We start from the raw sequence: 15,132 nt of genomic DNA on the forward strand, positions 1-15,132 counted from the left end.
TATATTATATTAAGTACCTATTTTAAATTTATTCAAATATATATAATATTCTCATTATGGGATTTGTATAGTGTTAACTAACATTAAGATGAATATTATATGATACAAATATAATATAATATTTTGTTAGAGTATCAACAATTTTTGAAAAGTATACTTTTATATTAACACATAAAATATATTGATATTATGTCGTATATAATTTACATGTATTATAATATTACATTATTTTACTAACATACAAAATATATTATTATTCATTTAAATCAACACTCATTATTTTAAAAAATAATAGCGTATTTGAAAATATGTTTTTACTGTATTTTAAGTCATTTACAAAGCAACATTTTTGAGGGAAAAAATTATGTTTTTTTTTATTAATTTTTATCGTTGTTATTACGTTTTTTAGAGTTAGAGGAAGAAGTACAGTTTTGTAAGTCAACTTTAAATTAATGGAATTTATTTAATAAATGTTTAATTCATACAATCTATATTTGTTTATATACTTAATTAATCGAATTGTAGTTTTTCAATACTCAGTATCATAAACATAAAATTTCTTGATCAACTAAAGAGAACTATTGCCTATTACTCATAAATAATTCCTCAAACATTTTATTGATTTCTTACTTTTTTATGTAACGAAAACTCTACTTTGACCTTTTTAAAATTTAGAATACATTTCTTAATTAATGTTTTCATATTGCACTAAATGGATGTCCGTTGAATAATAATAAACACAAGAATTATTCATTAATTATTTTAGATCGTGTATTATTGTAGATGTATAATAAATAACTTACCTACATACTATATTATTTTATCTAATTTAATTAGATTACAATTTTAATTGTACTGATAATGTTTTATAGTGGAATCACTCTGTAAGTACAAAATATTATGAAAGTCCTAGTTTCGTTATTATATAGATAAAATCTTTTATGTGATAAAACTAATGCTTTTTTTTGTTTTCAATAATGTAGTAATATCATCATAATCTTATTTTCATTAGGGTCACTAGTTATGAGTGTTATGACTAGTGCTACTATGCTAATTTATAAGTATTAATGGCTACAATGATACTATATGATCATAGCTTTAAGTTTTTGTGACCATTTCGATAGGTATAGTCATAGATATATTACAAATTTACTATAAACTATACAAAGTTATTATAAGTTAACCTTGACAAAGTTGGAGTATCTATTTTTATCTTAAATAAATATAAACCATATTCTGGTTTAACGCTTTTTGAATATGCATTAACTATATTAACATTTTTAAATTATTTAACTTTATGCAGATGAATTGAGTAGTGAGTATATTTACAAAATTACAATATGATAAAATTATATTAAAAAATCAGTGATTTCATTTTTATTTATACTTATTATTAATTCTGATACTAAATAAACTACTGTGAATATCAATGAATTATGAAGCAAATAATAGATATTATTTTCGAGTTATGATACCTTAACGTTTAATGTAACATAACCTATGATAATGTATAATATATTCAGATTTTATTCCTTAATATTAAAATTAAACATACTACTATATTATACAACATACTCCTATTTTGTATACAGGTAATCAAGGGCGTATAAGTATGTTGATTTTTGAATACATCTATTTTTAAATAAACTTTATAATTATTCATAAGTCATAATATCAAAATTATTCATACATAATTGTATTTTATTTTTCAAAACATACAGAAAATGTATATTGTAAGCATTAATTTTAACTAAATTATTATCTTAGAAATATTTATAGATAGAAAATATAATATGAGCAATTAAAATTATAAGGAATAGTAATCAAATATGATCAGAATGTAAATAATTGTAGATAAATATATTATACTAGGTGATTTTTTTATCGTTGAACACTTTGTATACACTTTGTATGCAAAGTGTTCAACGATAAAAAAATCACCCTGTATATATTATATACTATATAAAAATATAAAATAATTTTTATTAATGTTTTCGAAATTTTGCAGTGACTTCAGTATGTAAGTAATCATTTTAAATACCAAAATATACTGTTTTTAGCTAGCAATAGCATTTACAGAAAAATGGTGTTTAAATCTTTACTTGTTACACATTATAAAGTATTATAATTTATATATTTTTACATATCTACCTATTCGAATATATTATACAGACGGAAGTAATCAACGTAAGTAATTAAAAAAGAAGATGTTTTAGAGTATTGTTAAATGAAACATGAAATTTTAATTTTTTTAAATATACTTAATATCTAACATACACATTTTTTTTTTTTTTGTAATTACGTGTGTGAAAAATTTACAAAAAGTATAGTTTTCCTAAAATCTTAATGACTCAGTGATACCATTTGAAATCATGTAATTTTTTCAGTTTTTGTTATTTATCGTATCAATTTTAATCCTACAACGGCCAGCACCAAAATATTACGTTTTACGTTCTACACGATATGAAAAAAAAATTGTTATCAACAATATTCTTTCCAATAAAAATTAAAAACAAAAAACTATTATTATTGCATAAAATTAATCTTAATAGAATTTAGAATTCTAAGAAAAAAAGGTTTTACAAAACTTTGCCATCTCTATCCGAATTATATTTGAGCCTGAAAGGGTTTTAAAAGTAAATATTTAAAGACAAAAGAAAAAAGTTTTATGATTTACCTTAACTATTTTCTTGTTTTATTTAACGAAAAAAATTAACGACGATAATATAATATACAGTAAATATTTTTCTTATTCATATTATTGTTTTATTATATATTTGTGTATAATATATATACAGATATAATTCACGGACAAATGAATTGTAAGTATATATAATTATTATTATTTATTACTTATAAGCTATACGTAATAGCTTATACAATATTCGAGTAATTGGTATAGTCATTTAATAGAATGGACTAAAATATATTATACAGGCAAAATCAAATAATATGATAGAATGAATTTTCCAAAGTCCCCTTTCTTTATTCTTTACTCTCTACTATACTCAAAAAGCTAAAATAACATGTATAATATATGCAAATCCCAAATTTAAAAATAAAAATGTATCAATTATTATAATACACAAAATGAATTTTAATCACAGAAATGATGTTAAAAAAACATGGTCAACTGGGTGCCACTCTGCTGTGCATTAGGTACCACGTAGATCACTATTATCTATAGGAGTGTTAAATTTAAATCCAATAATAGGTATCACTGTTTACGAAAAACGATTCTGAACGAACATGATTTGTCGGCCTAAAATATATTTTTCAGTCTTCATTAACTTCTGTCAATCCTACCCTTGTGTTTAGATTTAGATGCATCGGTATATATTTTGGTGTGATTAGGGAATGTGTGTTGAATTGTATTTTGAAACTGAGAAGATATTATGACGTAATTTGTTCATTTTTATTAAAATGTAGAAGTTCAGTGTTAAGTCTTAGTTTCCATTTCCAGAGGGGAACTCGTAATTCTCTTTACAATTGTAGTGATTTGAAAAAGAGGTTTACTTAATTAATCGAGGGAGATTGTATATTTCTAAATGCATTATTTATTAAATAACCATAACTTATATTACCTCTCTGATTCCCATGTCGACTTGTTTGTTGAAATCGTGGCTTTCGTCTGAGATATGGAATTAGGTGACCGATTTATATTTTAGAGTAAAAAATCTTTTTCTTTGAATCACTATACTTGTTAATTGTATTTAATTTCTTTGATACACATTAATATATATATTTTTAATTATTATTACAAACATTTATAACTATTTAACTATATCTTCCTGTCCAGACGATCTGCGTAGTCTTTTAAACTCGCCTTTGGCCGTCTGTACAAGAAGACAATACTAACGCGAATGCCCGCCTGAACGGCAGACTGGGATTCTTATAATATGATATCTTAATGTGTGTGTGCTTAATCTTAATTGCTAATAATTATTATAATTATTTTCTTAAATACTTAACATTTAAAAGATATGATGGCTTAAACGCACATCATTACACAATTGAGGTATGGATGTCCACTTTTTGTTGTAATTTGGTGAATAAATCTCGTACCAAGAGGGATTTTTTGTGATCTATATTTATTGGGGGTGAAGTATGGTTGTTGAAGGAAGTTTTGTATTCTATGTGGTTGTGCTTTTCCTTTTGATGATGTGAGTTAGTGTGTCTTGGTCTCTTTGGGATTGAAGGGGTTATTCTTTGACATAATTTAAAATGCTATCGATTGGGCTTGTCCTGAAGGCTCCGATTTCCTGCAGGCGAATTCCTCAATTATGAATTGAATCCAGTGTTTTAAGGAAGTTTGGTTTAGCTGTGTTGTATATTTGTAAGCTATATTAGATTTTGAATAGGATTAGATGTTTGTATACTGTTAGAAGTGATATTTAATTTGTTACCCATATGTGATGGACTAGAGTTTTGATTATGCATATTATAATAATAATAAAATAAAAGTGCTGTAAATTTGTTTCACATCATTACATTTTTGGGGTTTTCAATGAAACAGTTTAGTGAATCTAAAAACCAAAAACGGCTAAAATAGTTCATTATGAATTACAATATAATATCGATACAGGAAGTGGTAGACTGGCCAGAAGAAGTGTGAAAAACTAATATTTCGTGTGGAAAAGGCAGGAAAATAATTTCAGTCTTGGTCTCTTGGACGAAATACAAGCCCTGGCTATAAAGTTTACTATGCTATAATATATTGTATAGATACTTTTTTTTTTAAGTTACTACTTTAAATCACGAAATATATTTCATTTTAGAAGTTTTGGATCAAATAATACTGTTTTTAGCTGTGTTTAACTTCAAACGACTGAATACTTCTTTTAGACAGACGATCTAATTAACAGTAAAGTTAATTTAAACGTATGAATCAGGTATTCAATTTCTACAAATAATTTAAACCGGCAGTGCGTGTGATAAATGGTGAACATTTTCATGAACCTTGCCATAGCGTGATCATAATGTATAATTAAAATGGAAAAAGTGTACTACCTACTCAAAACTTGAAAATTATTATTTTTATTAAATATTTAAAAAAAAAAATCTATAGCTCCTATCTTGGTAGTTTTTGTAAAATAAGTATTGTGCCTATACACTGTGTAATGGTAAGTATTCATTAATTTATGAGGTGGGCATAATCCAACCTAAACATACTAACATAACTAGACATACTCCAATCACCAAATAGTATGGTTATCACTGATTATTCATATTATAAAACTGAATTTACTATAGTAATCAGTGTTGGGAAATATCTAGATAACTTATCTAGATAAAAATGATTTATCTTTTATCTTATCTAGACAAATTTCTGCTCGGTTATCTTTATCTTCGTCTAGATAAAATTCTAGTTATCTATGAGCACCTATCTAGATAATTTATTTAAATGGATTAAAAAAAAATTAAAAATTAAAAATATTTTTATATTTATATTTTTACATTTTTCTATACACTGTATATTTATTACACAGAAATCAAACGTTTAGTAAAATGTATTCTTATACCATGTATTTTAATAATAATTTATGTTCATTGTAAGTCTAGAATTTTACAATGTAAACAATAAGAATACCCAAAAATAAAAACTTGTTATGGGCATGTAGTAAGAACAACTAATAATAGCATAAAGTATAAAAGATAACATCTATCCCTGCTACCCGTCACCCTATTATGATGGTCTTATTAGCTGATACCCGTTTCATAGAATTGTGTACAAACTATGAGCAAATAATTATTGTTTTAAACTGACGAAAATAAATCAACTATAGTCTGTCCAGCAAGACTGCAAGAGAACGCGCCGATTCTGCGCATCCTCCTGCCCCTCCCTGTTATCGAAACCGGTTTCCCTACGGCAGGATGACGTTTGGGGATGCGCAGAAAACCCGATTTTGGTCGGCCCGCGCGCGTTCTCTCGATGGACAGAGTATAGTAACTACTAACTACCATAATATTATTGTGGATATTGGGTTGACATTTGACAAGCATGTTAATATTATATATTATACAATAATTGTAATTTGTAACAATTTAATATTTTATAAAACCCTTTTAGAATTCCCGGTATTTATAAGTCGCCGTTTTCAGTTATCGCTTTAACGATTTGTACGACCTCTGTCCTCTGCAGTAGCAATTAAAATTATTGTCGTTATTGACCGTTTTTGTCAGTCTTTATCTTATGATCTGCGACGTGTGTCGTCGTTGATGAACTTTTTTGTAGAATTGCACACAGTTAAAATATTTGTTTTTATTTTGTTAATTTAATTATTTTAACTATGAAACGGTTTGTCCAAAGTCTAAATGCTGGTCCGTCCAAAACCCTAAAAAAAGATGGTTCAAGTACTGAAACGACTGAATCAACCCATCATCTGATAAATACTTCAAAAATTAAAATATTTATTTAATGAACTTTTCAAAATAATAAATTTATATTTTATGTTTATTAATATTTGAAATTCGTTTAAGAAAGTACATTTATTTTAAAACATTTAAAATTACCTATGTATTTTTTTTGTCATACCTGTAGGATGTAGTAACTGAATATTTTCAAAATTTAACATGAAATTATCTCAAATTTATCTAGATAAAAATGTACTAATTTTTATCTTTATCTTGATAAATTAGAAGTTATCTATTCCCAACACTGATAGTTATTAATAATTAATTGATATATTTTCTATAGCTATTGATTCGGTGTGGCTTCACCTTTTACGAAAGCGTAAGTAACCTAATTTGGCTTTAATTTATACAGTCAATAACTATGCACCTAGATATTTTTTGAAAATATTTAAAAAAAATCAATAGTTCAATGATACATTTTTAAAAACCAATTATTTTATGGTTGATTTTTAATATTTTGGGAATACATTAATAACAACATGAAAAACAGATATTCCTTAATATTTGAATAGGTACAACTTTGCTTACCTGTCTACCAAGGCCATAGCTGTAACAAAATTTTCGGGGGGGGGTTAGGTTAGGTGAACTTCCAGACCCCCTCATATACGGCCTTGCTATCTATTATAAAAATGTACTATATAAATCATTTATGTGGGCGATACAACTAATAATTATTTTATTGACTGTTTTTTCAGTTGATCCAATCTTTGGTGAAAAATATGATTCATATGCATTTAGAGTAATAAGTATGAGTAAGTATCATACTTACAATTTACATACACTCTTACATTATATACTCATTTTAAATTAATATTTTGGAAACTGGTTCCTTTAATTTGTGGTTGAAATGAAATTAGAGTACTAAGTAGTGTCGTATATACTGCATTCCGATTACTTCCAAGTTAAATAAATGAAATAAAACGCATACAATTATAATATTATCACATGTAAATCACTGTTACACACAAGAAAATTACATGTTAATAGAATAATACACCTTAATTTATTACACGGTAACTATTTTATATCCAGTTACTAAATTCCTCGTATTTATGTTCAATTATGTTGTACCCATAATCTTTGACACTAAATTATTTGCTCATGCAATATTATGATTGTTTTTGAGTTATCATTTGTTTTGCTTTTTAGATTAGTAAATACTCGATACGCAAGACATATTTGAACCTGTATAGACTATTGAATGTTAATTTTTATTTATAGACTGTACTTTTATTGACAAAAACTCTTTCCCAATTAACCTATCTCTACTATTCTATCATTATATTATCCACTTAAATTTCTACTTACATCGTATGTTATTAATTCTGGATACGTATATTTATTTATGGACAATTTATTAACCCGTAATCTATATTCCTGTCTTATTCCAAGCATTTTCTTCTTTATCTTGATTTATGAGTTTTATCATATCAATTCTCATAAAAAATTATAATTGTATTTGAATCTTTTCCTTAAATATATTATATGCAAGTTACTTCTTCACCCTTATAGGGCAGCGGGATATATATTTCCCACCAAAACAAATAAAATCTTGAAGGTTCTGTTTCAGTAATTCACTGTTAGAGCGCGTCAAAGGAAATGTCAATATATCACTAAACTCAGAATTTTGTATACTATATATTCCTTTTTTTTAGATTCTGAACGAAGTGATGAATGTATTGATTTTACAATGTTGTGTGTTTTTTTTTTTTTTTTTTTTGTGTCTGTCACCACGTTTTGGAGCAGTAAAAGTGCTCCTATTTTAAAAAGTGGACCCTGTTTCGGATAGGAAAGTGAATGTAGTTTGTACTTTGGGGGGGTCAAAAGTAAAAAATTTCCAATAGTTTTCAAAAGCGCCGGGAAAAACCAAAAAAAAATGACGGAAAAACGGGAATTTTAACGCAAAACCAGTTTTCGACCAAATCGATTTTTTTTTATGGTTTTAATTCAAAAACTAATCACTGAAAATACTTGAAATTTTCACCAAATGTTAATGTCAGTGGTATCCGTATATAGTTAAATTTTCAAAAAATTTTGACTTTTTTTGAGTTATTTATAGACCACTGAAATTTTCGATTTTTTTGATAAATTTTTTTTAAAGTGTCAATAAAAAATTTTTGAATGACCAAAAAGTTTTGAAAATTTAATACAAGGTTCCTTATGAGTTGTTTTTATTGTAGCTAAAAAAAATTAAAAATCGTTAGTCACAATTTTTTTTTATAAGCTTTTTTAGCTCAAATTTTTACGAAATCTGTCGAAAACGCGAAAATTTGCAAGTAATTTTGAAGTTGAAAAATCATAAAATTTTTTTCTTTTATAACTAAGTTTTGAAAATTTGGTACAAGGTTCTCCATACATTTTTCTTCAAATATCTGTAAAAAAAACTCTACCGGATTCAGACAAAAAATTTTTATGAGTGTTTGAAATTTAAATTTTTACAAAACCGCGTTAAATAACGGTTTAGCCTCAAACGATTTTTGATATTTGTTATTATTCAAAAAGTATAAGTCGTAGATACTTGAAAATTTTACCAGTTATTTAGATTGGCATTTTCTTTACATGATTTAATTTTCAAAATATTTTGACTTTTTTTGAGCTATTTATAGACAACTGAAATTTTCAACTTTTCTGAAAAAATATTTTTGAAGTGTCGATAAAATTTTTTTGGCCCTATCAAAATACTTGAAAATTTAATACAAAGTTCCTCATATGTTATTCTTATAGTGATTAAAAAATTATAAGAATACATAGGCACAATTTTTTTTTATTAGCATTTGAAGTTCAAATTTTGACGAAAATTCGTCAAAATTATGAATATTTGCGAAATATTTGAGGTTGAAAAATCATAAAATTTTTTGTGTTTATAACTAAGGATTAAAAATACAACACTAAGTTTTCCATAAGTTTATCTTCAAGTATCTATAGAGAAAATTCGAAGCATCATTATAGGAAAAATTTTAAGTGCTTTTGAATTTTAAATTTTAACGAAATAGCGTAACGATAACGATTTATCTTCAAACGATTTTAAATATTTATTATTATTCAAAAAGTATAAGTCGTAGATACTTGAAAATTTTACCAGTTATTAAGATTCGCGTTTTATTTACGTGATTTAATTTTCAAAATATTTTTTAATATAAGCTGGTTTTTTTAAACCACCTTTTTCACCAACCACTAGAAATTATATCCTAGGCTGACAAATCATCTTCGTTCAGAATCGTTTTTCGTATACAATGATAACTATCATTGGATTCAAATTTAACACTCCTATAATATATAATAATGATCCATACGGCACCTAATGTACAGCAGAGCGGTACTCACTTGCCCACTTTTTTTTTTTTAATTTTTTTCTCTATTTAGCTTTTTTTCTACGATTTAAAATATTATTATTTTTTTTTTTTTCATATTTTTCCTTTGCCCTATAATAGATGATCTAGTTTTATTCTAAAATCTTATTTTTTTTTACTTCGTGAAGTTTCTTTTCTTTGTGGTAATTTTGTTACTAGTGTAATCTTGAAAATTAATTATTTTAGGGGTTATTGGTATACTTGCTTATAATCAGACCTCTATTATTAATCCTATGTCATAAAAAATCAACACTTCAAAATTGAATTGGCTGAACAAAAATATTTTATGTTGAACAAAATAAAAACTATGACAACACTCCATACGGGTATCATTTCCTCTTAAAAATAGAATTAAGATTTTCAATCTTTGGTAGCACTAAGTACAGTGTAGTATTGTAATTTATTGTATAGTGTTATTAACATTTTCTAATAATATCATGTTTTTTTTTAAATTTATATTATGTATCTATTATATTAAATATAATTCATGAATAAGATATTTTATACTTAAACGGTTATAAAAATATAGTTTTTATGTTACAGAAAATATATTTTGATTAATTTAAATAACTACACACTATACTCACACAACTGCACTAGGGTTATATATTTTTTAATATAAGTTATAAATTAATTTTTGCTTTAGAAAAAATGCCATTGCCTAAAGAGCAAATACCTGTATATTATGGAGAAGGAAAATTTTATTGTAAGCTAAATTTAAATTCTTTTAATTGAGTTTTTTAAAAATAGTGTAATACGTATTAAGACTTATACTGTATAAAAATCAAATTCAGTAATATAAAATCTTGCTTTAGTTTGACAATAATTTAACATAAATCTGAAAATAAGGAATTATGTATCAAATTCAGAGAATACTTACCCCGAGTTTTTTTACCCCCAAATATACTAATAAATACTTTAAATTTAATATCTTCATAAAAGTAATATTTATTTTATAATAATAGAATGGTTTATATATAAGATGTAACTTTAAATATATTTACTATAGAATAAATTATCTTTAATTTTGACTAACTTACTGATTTAAATTTCCCGTCGTCATAAAAGAAAATTTTCGAATATATTTATAGTTATTTTTGGTATAATGGAATACTATTTTTAAAATACTTATATTAAGCGTATTATTTAAAATTTAGTATTTTATATTTATTTTGTCAATAAACAATTTTTATTTTCTTTATGTCATTTGTATAAACTAATAAAGTATTTGATGGTAAGTTTATTTTTTGTATTCTTTATTATAATCGTATTTTCTTTTGGTAAATTATTACTTTTTAAAATTATCGAGCTTAAAAATTTCAAGCACGCTTACCTCAGTGTAGATAGTTAAGAAAAACGATGTTGCCTATACTATAGTCAATTCGCTGGAACTTTTAATGAAGCACTATTATACGGATTTACCCATTTAAGGTATTATCCTCATCATAAGTATCTTTTTGTTAAATAAATGACGCTGTAGTAGTCCATTATCCTATTGTTTCCTATTGCTATTATTTCTTAATATAATAATTATATAAAATTAGAAGGAGTGCCATTAAAATAATTATACACCTTTAAAATACTTAATATATTTTTACCAATTAATTATAATAAAATTTCCATTTGTAAATAGAAAAACATATTTAAAAAAAAATAATTTATAAAATTTAGTATAGGTAATTAGGAATTTATAAAATATTTGTTAATGAAATTAAATATTTTATTTTTTAATTATTAAAATATATATATTTATTAGAATTTGACATATGGCCAGAATTAAATTCAGCATACATTATGTACTACCTATTTAATTGTGAGTATAATATTATTATTATTATATAATATATATATACAGTTTACTCTCGATTATCCGTTGTCTTCCATGGAATCGTCTACATACCTATATGTATACAAAAAAATATATACGTATTGTATCTTTCCATTATAAATCATTATAGGTTTAGTTGGGTTGTGAATTTGTCATAGCCGATAACTCGATAACGACGTTTTAATAATATGTAATAATAATTTTCAATTTCAATTTAGTTTTAATTATAAAATTTAATTTTGTGGATTATCCGCGGAATTCGTTTATCCGTGGATGTCCTGCCACCCTATTCCACGGATAATCGGGAGTAAACTGTATATATGTGTGTGTGTGTGTGTTTTTGGGCTAGATACAATTTTTTTTATCAATTTCGTGCCGTCATCTAAATGTTTTACATTTAAATAACTTATTATTATTTTTGATCCGATTTTTTATAAGGTTAACTCTAGCAACCGGCGATTAATATAATTAATATTACATTTAATCATGATTTAAAAATATTATACATAATTCAATTTTTTGTGCTCCACAAAAAATATCTATTTTATTTAAAAGATAACTGCAATATGCCAAATGAAATATCAAATAAATAAATAAAAATTCACTGTTATTGACCCAACATTATTTCTTAATAATACAATAAGTTATAAGTAATAATATAGTATTACAATAACTTCTAATAATTTTTTTAATTAAATAATAATTTTTTTTTGTTGTTGTTATTAATATTATTAAATAATATTCTTTATACAAAATTGTGATGGTTTTCAGGTCATCTTGAAGGCAATCCCAAGTATGACTCGTCACATGGTGTAACTGGACCTCAACCAACTCCTTCATAACTTTCATAATGAAAGAATGAAAATATGAAAATGGAAAAATATATTATAATTTATATTTTAAAAACTAAATAATCAATGGTTAACTAAATCTTGGGGTATATTTGTATTAATCTTATTATAACGTATTTACTAAATAAACGTATTGTTTAAATAATTTTAGTGTGACGATAGGGTGGTTGTAATAATCGCTTACTTATATAAAAGCAAAACAATAAAATATATCTTATTTTTGGAATTCATTAATGAAAAAAAAATGTAATTTTTGTGGTGACTACATGTAATAACATGTTTTAAAAGTGCATGACAATAAAAACAAATATCAAAATACTTACCTATTTAATGGTTTTTTTCGATTTGACTCTTATTAGAATGGTTTTATTTTTGTCGTTTTTCCAATTTAATATATAAGTAAGTCGATGTCTTAAGTTATAAAAATGTTAATTATTTAAATTTCACTTTATTTAATAATTTATTGTTCTATATTGTTCTCTTGTATGAATCTGCTCAGTATTAAAATATCGCATCTTGATTTATTTTATTACTATTTTTTATTAATGCACGAGCTTTCCGAGCACAGTCGCTCAATCGGCATCCTAACATGCTGAATGTCACCAAAAAATGATGCACGGACACGTTATAAATGATTATTATATCGTAACGTTGTTATGCACGTAACAATATTAATAAGTCTCGAGATGAACTAAAACGACTCATATTGTTTGGTTACTAATGCAAAAGTAACTGATTTTAAATCGTAACCAATCAAGGAAGCACTAAAAGGGGAAAAATCGTCAAAGAAATTTCTATGAAGTATTAGGTTTTTCAAACGCTTTTGAGCGTCACAATGTTACTGACGTGATACGTGATATTGCGCATATAAATATAGATACAAAAACCCAATCAGTACACTGGCGGTTCTACAAGGATCAACAGCTACTATACCAAGGGAAAATCAATGAACGCAACAGAAGAAAATCAATTCAGATCGGAATCAAAAACTCACCGGAACAATATATATTACATGTTATTTTAGTTTTAGTGTATATTCTTACCTATTGTGAATATTTATTATAATACGCTATTACAAATCGTAAATTCATATAATATTATGTACTTTTAAGTTTTTTCCAATGTTGTCCACCTTCTCACATTTTTTTTCTATTTGATGATTATTGATTTTTTCCAATCGTATTCCTAAGTAAAAGCACGGACTAGTCCAATAAAGTTTTGATCAAAAATACATTTTACAGTTTTTGAAGTATATTTTACAATCTTAATGTAATATTGTGGTCTTTATTATATGGTTATTTTTTGATTTATAAGATTTATGACTTAAGATTTACTATGTAAAACATATTATTTCACGTTAAATATCCATCTCTAATAAAATTAGACTGCGATTATGATAATATATATATATATTATTTTATAATACGATTTTTAATGCACATATATTAAATCCTATAATGTCGTATTTGAATGAATGATCGATCGCCACCACGTTGACATTAGGTTTGTCAATAGCGATTAACTGTTTGTGATGGGGAAAGAGAATTATAATATATTTATAAAGCACAAACGTTTACTTATAATATGAATATAGGCTGATGATATGATATAACTTATGTTCATTTAGTCACGCAATGTTCTGACTGAAAATCTTAATCATAATAACTTATATAGATACAATTGTAAATTATTTTTTCTTTGATAACAATGAATAACGAATCAATCCATTACGCTGTGAAAATATAAATTATCTCCCATCTATTTTATTTCATGTATGAAACACTTGTTCAATATGACGTTAAACCTAATTTCGTTCAATTTAATATCAATTTACATTCGTTTAATTTCATGTAAATTGTTTTTCTCACTTAGGAAAAATAAATGCTTGTACGTAAATATAATATAATAAACCCATAATAAAAGATCTGCGTTAATGTAGTTATTTTGCCTATTCGTTACGCCGTGAATATAAATATTGAATTGGCTTTGTTTTCAATAGATTATAGTATTGTATATATTTTTTTATCATTCTGTGATCTGAGATTTCATACTTCAATAATTTTCAGTCATTTTATGCGTTTAAAATTTGATAATGCGTAGCCTAAGTTCTATATACACGTATCATTATGTTCAGTGTTCTTCTCATACTTCTCATATTAGTGGCGATATTACAAATCAAGAACTATAATAATATTTCTGCAGTTTTTTATTTATGTTACGTCGTATATAATTATTTTCATTGTATATTTTTAATAAATATTTTACACGTATGAAAAAATATGTATTGTAATATAATATTGAATTATATTTAGTATTTTTCAATACATTTACTGAAAGTATGCTCGTCATTACACTATATCGAATTATTATACTATAAACAAACGGAATTTTATACATTAACTATAACAAGCACAATATTATACAGTGCACTCAGTATCATCATAAACTAGAGACATGGCTAAATTAAGCTACACAATCTAATAACATAGGAATAATTTACCACGTCTCGTCCTGTGAACTGCGATCGATATATTTATAGGTAACCACATTGAATCAACTTTGATTTGTGAATCGCTTCTTTATACGCGCGTAACCACCACTCTGTCGACCGCCGGCTGTCTGTCAAAACAATAGTCACCGGGTATTGACAATGGAAAAATCATCTGATTCGTGTCATTGTTTTGTGTAC

General features: G+C 25.2%; 2 long non-coding RNA genes across 2 annotated transcripts; both read left to right on the plus strand.

The window, feature by feature from the left end:
• Positions 1-2,008: 2,008 nt before the first annotated feature.
• LOC114123364 (uncharacterized) lies at positions 2,009-10,548 on the plus strand. Its single transcript, XR_003592345.2, has 6 exons — positions 2,009-2,020; positions 2,173-2,187; positions 2,799-2,822; positions 6,698-6,733; positions 7,110-7,166; positions 10,411-10,548. It is a non-coding gene; the product is annotated as an uncharacterized LOC114123364 (long non-coding RNA).
• Positions 10,549-11,516: 968 nt separating this feature from the next.
• LOC126549203 (uncharacterized) lies at positions 11,517-12,967 on the plus strand. Its single transcript, XR_007603346.1, has 2 exons — positions 11,517-11,577; positions 12,364-12,967. It is a non-coding gene; the product is annotated as an uncharacterized LOC126549203 (long non-coding RNA).
• Positions 12,968-15,132: the final 2,165 nt, after the last annotated feature.

The sequence above is a fragment of the Aphis gossypii genome, chromosome 1 (genome assembly GCF_020184175.1).
Source record: "Aphis gossypii isolate Hap1 chromosome 1, ASM2018417v2, whole genome shotgun sequence".
In the NCBI taxonomy this organism is placed as follows: domain Eukaryota; kingdom Metazoa; phylum Arthropoda; class Insecta; order Hemiptera; family Aphididae; genus Aphis; species Aphis gossypii.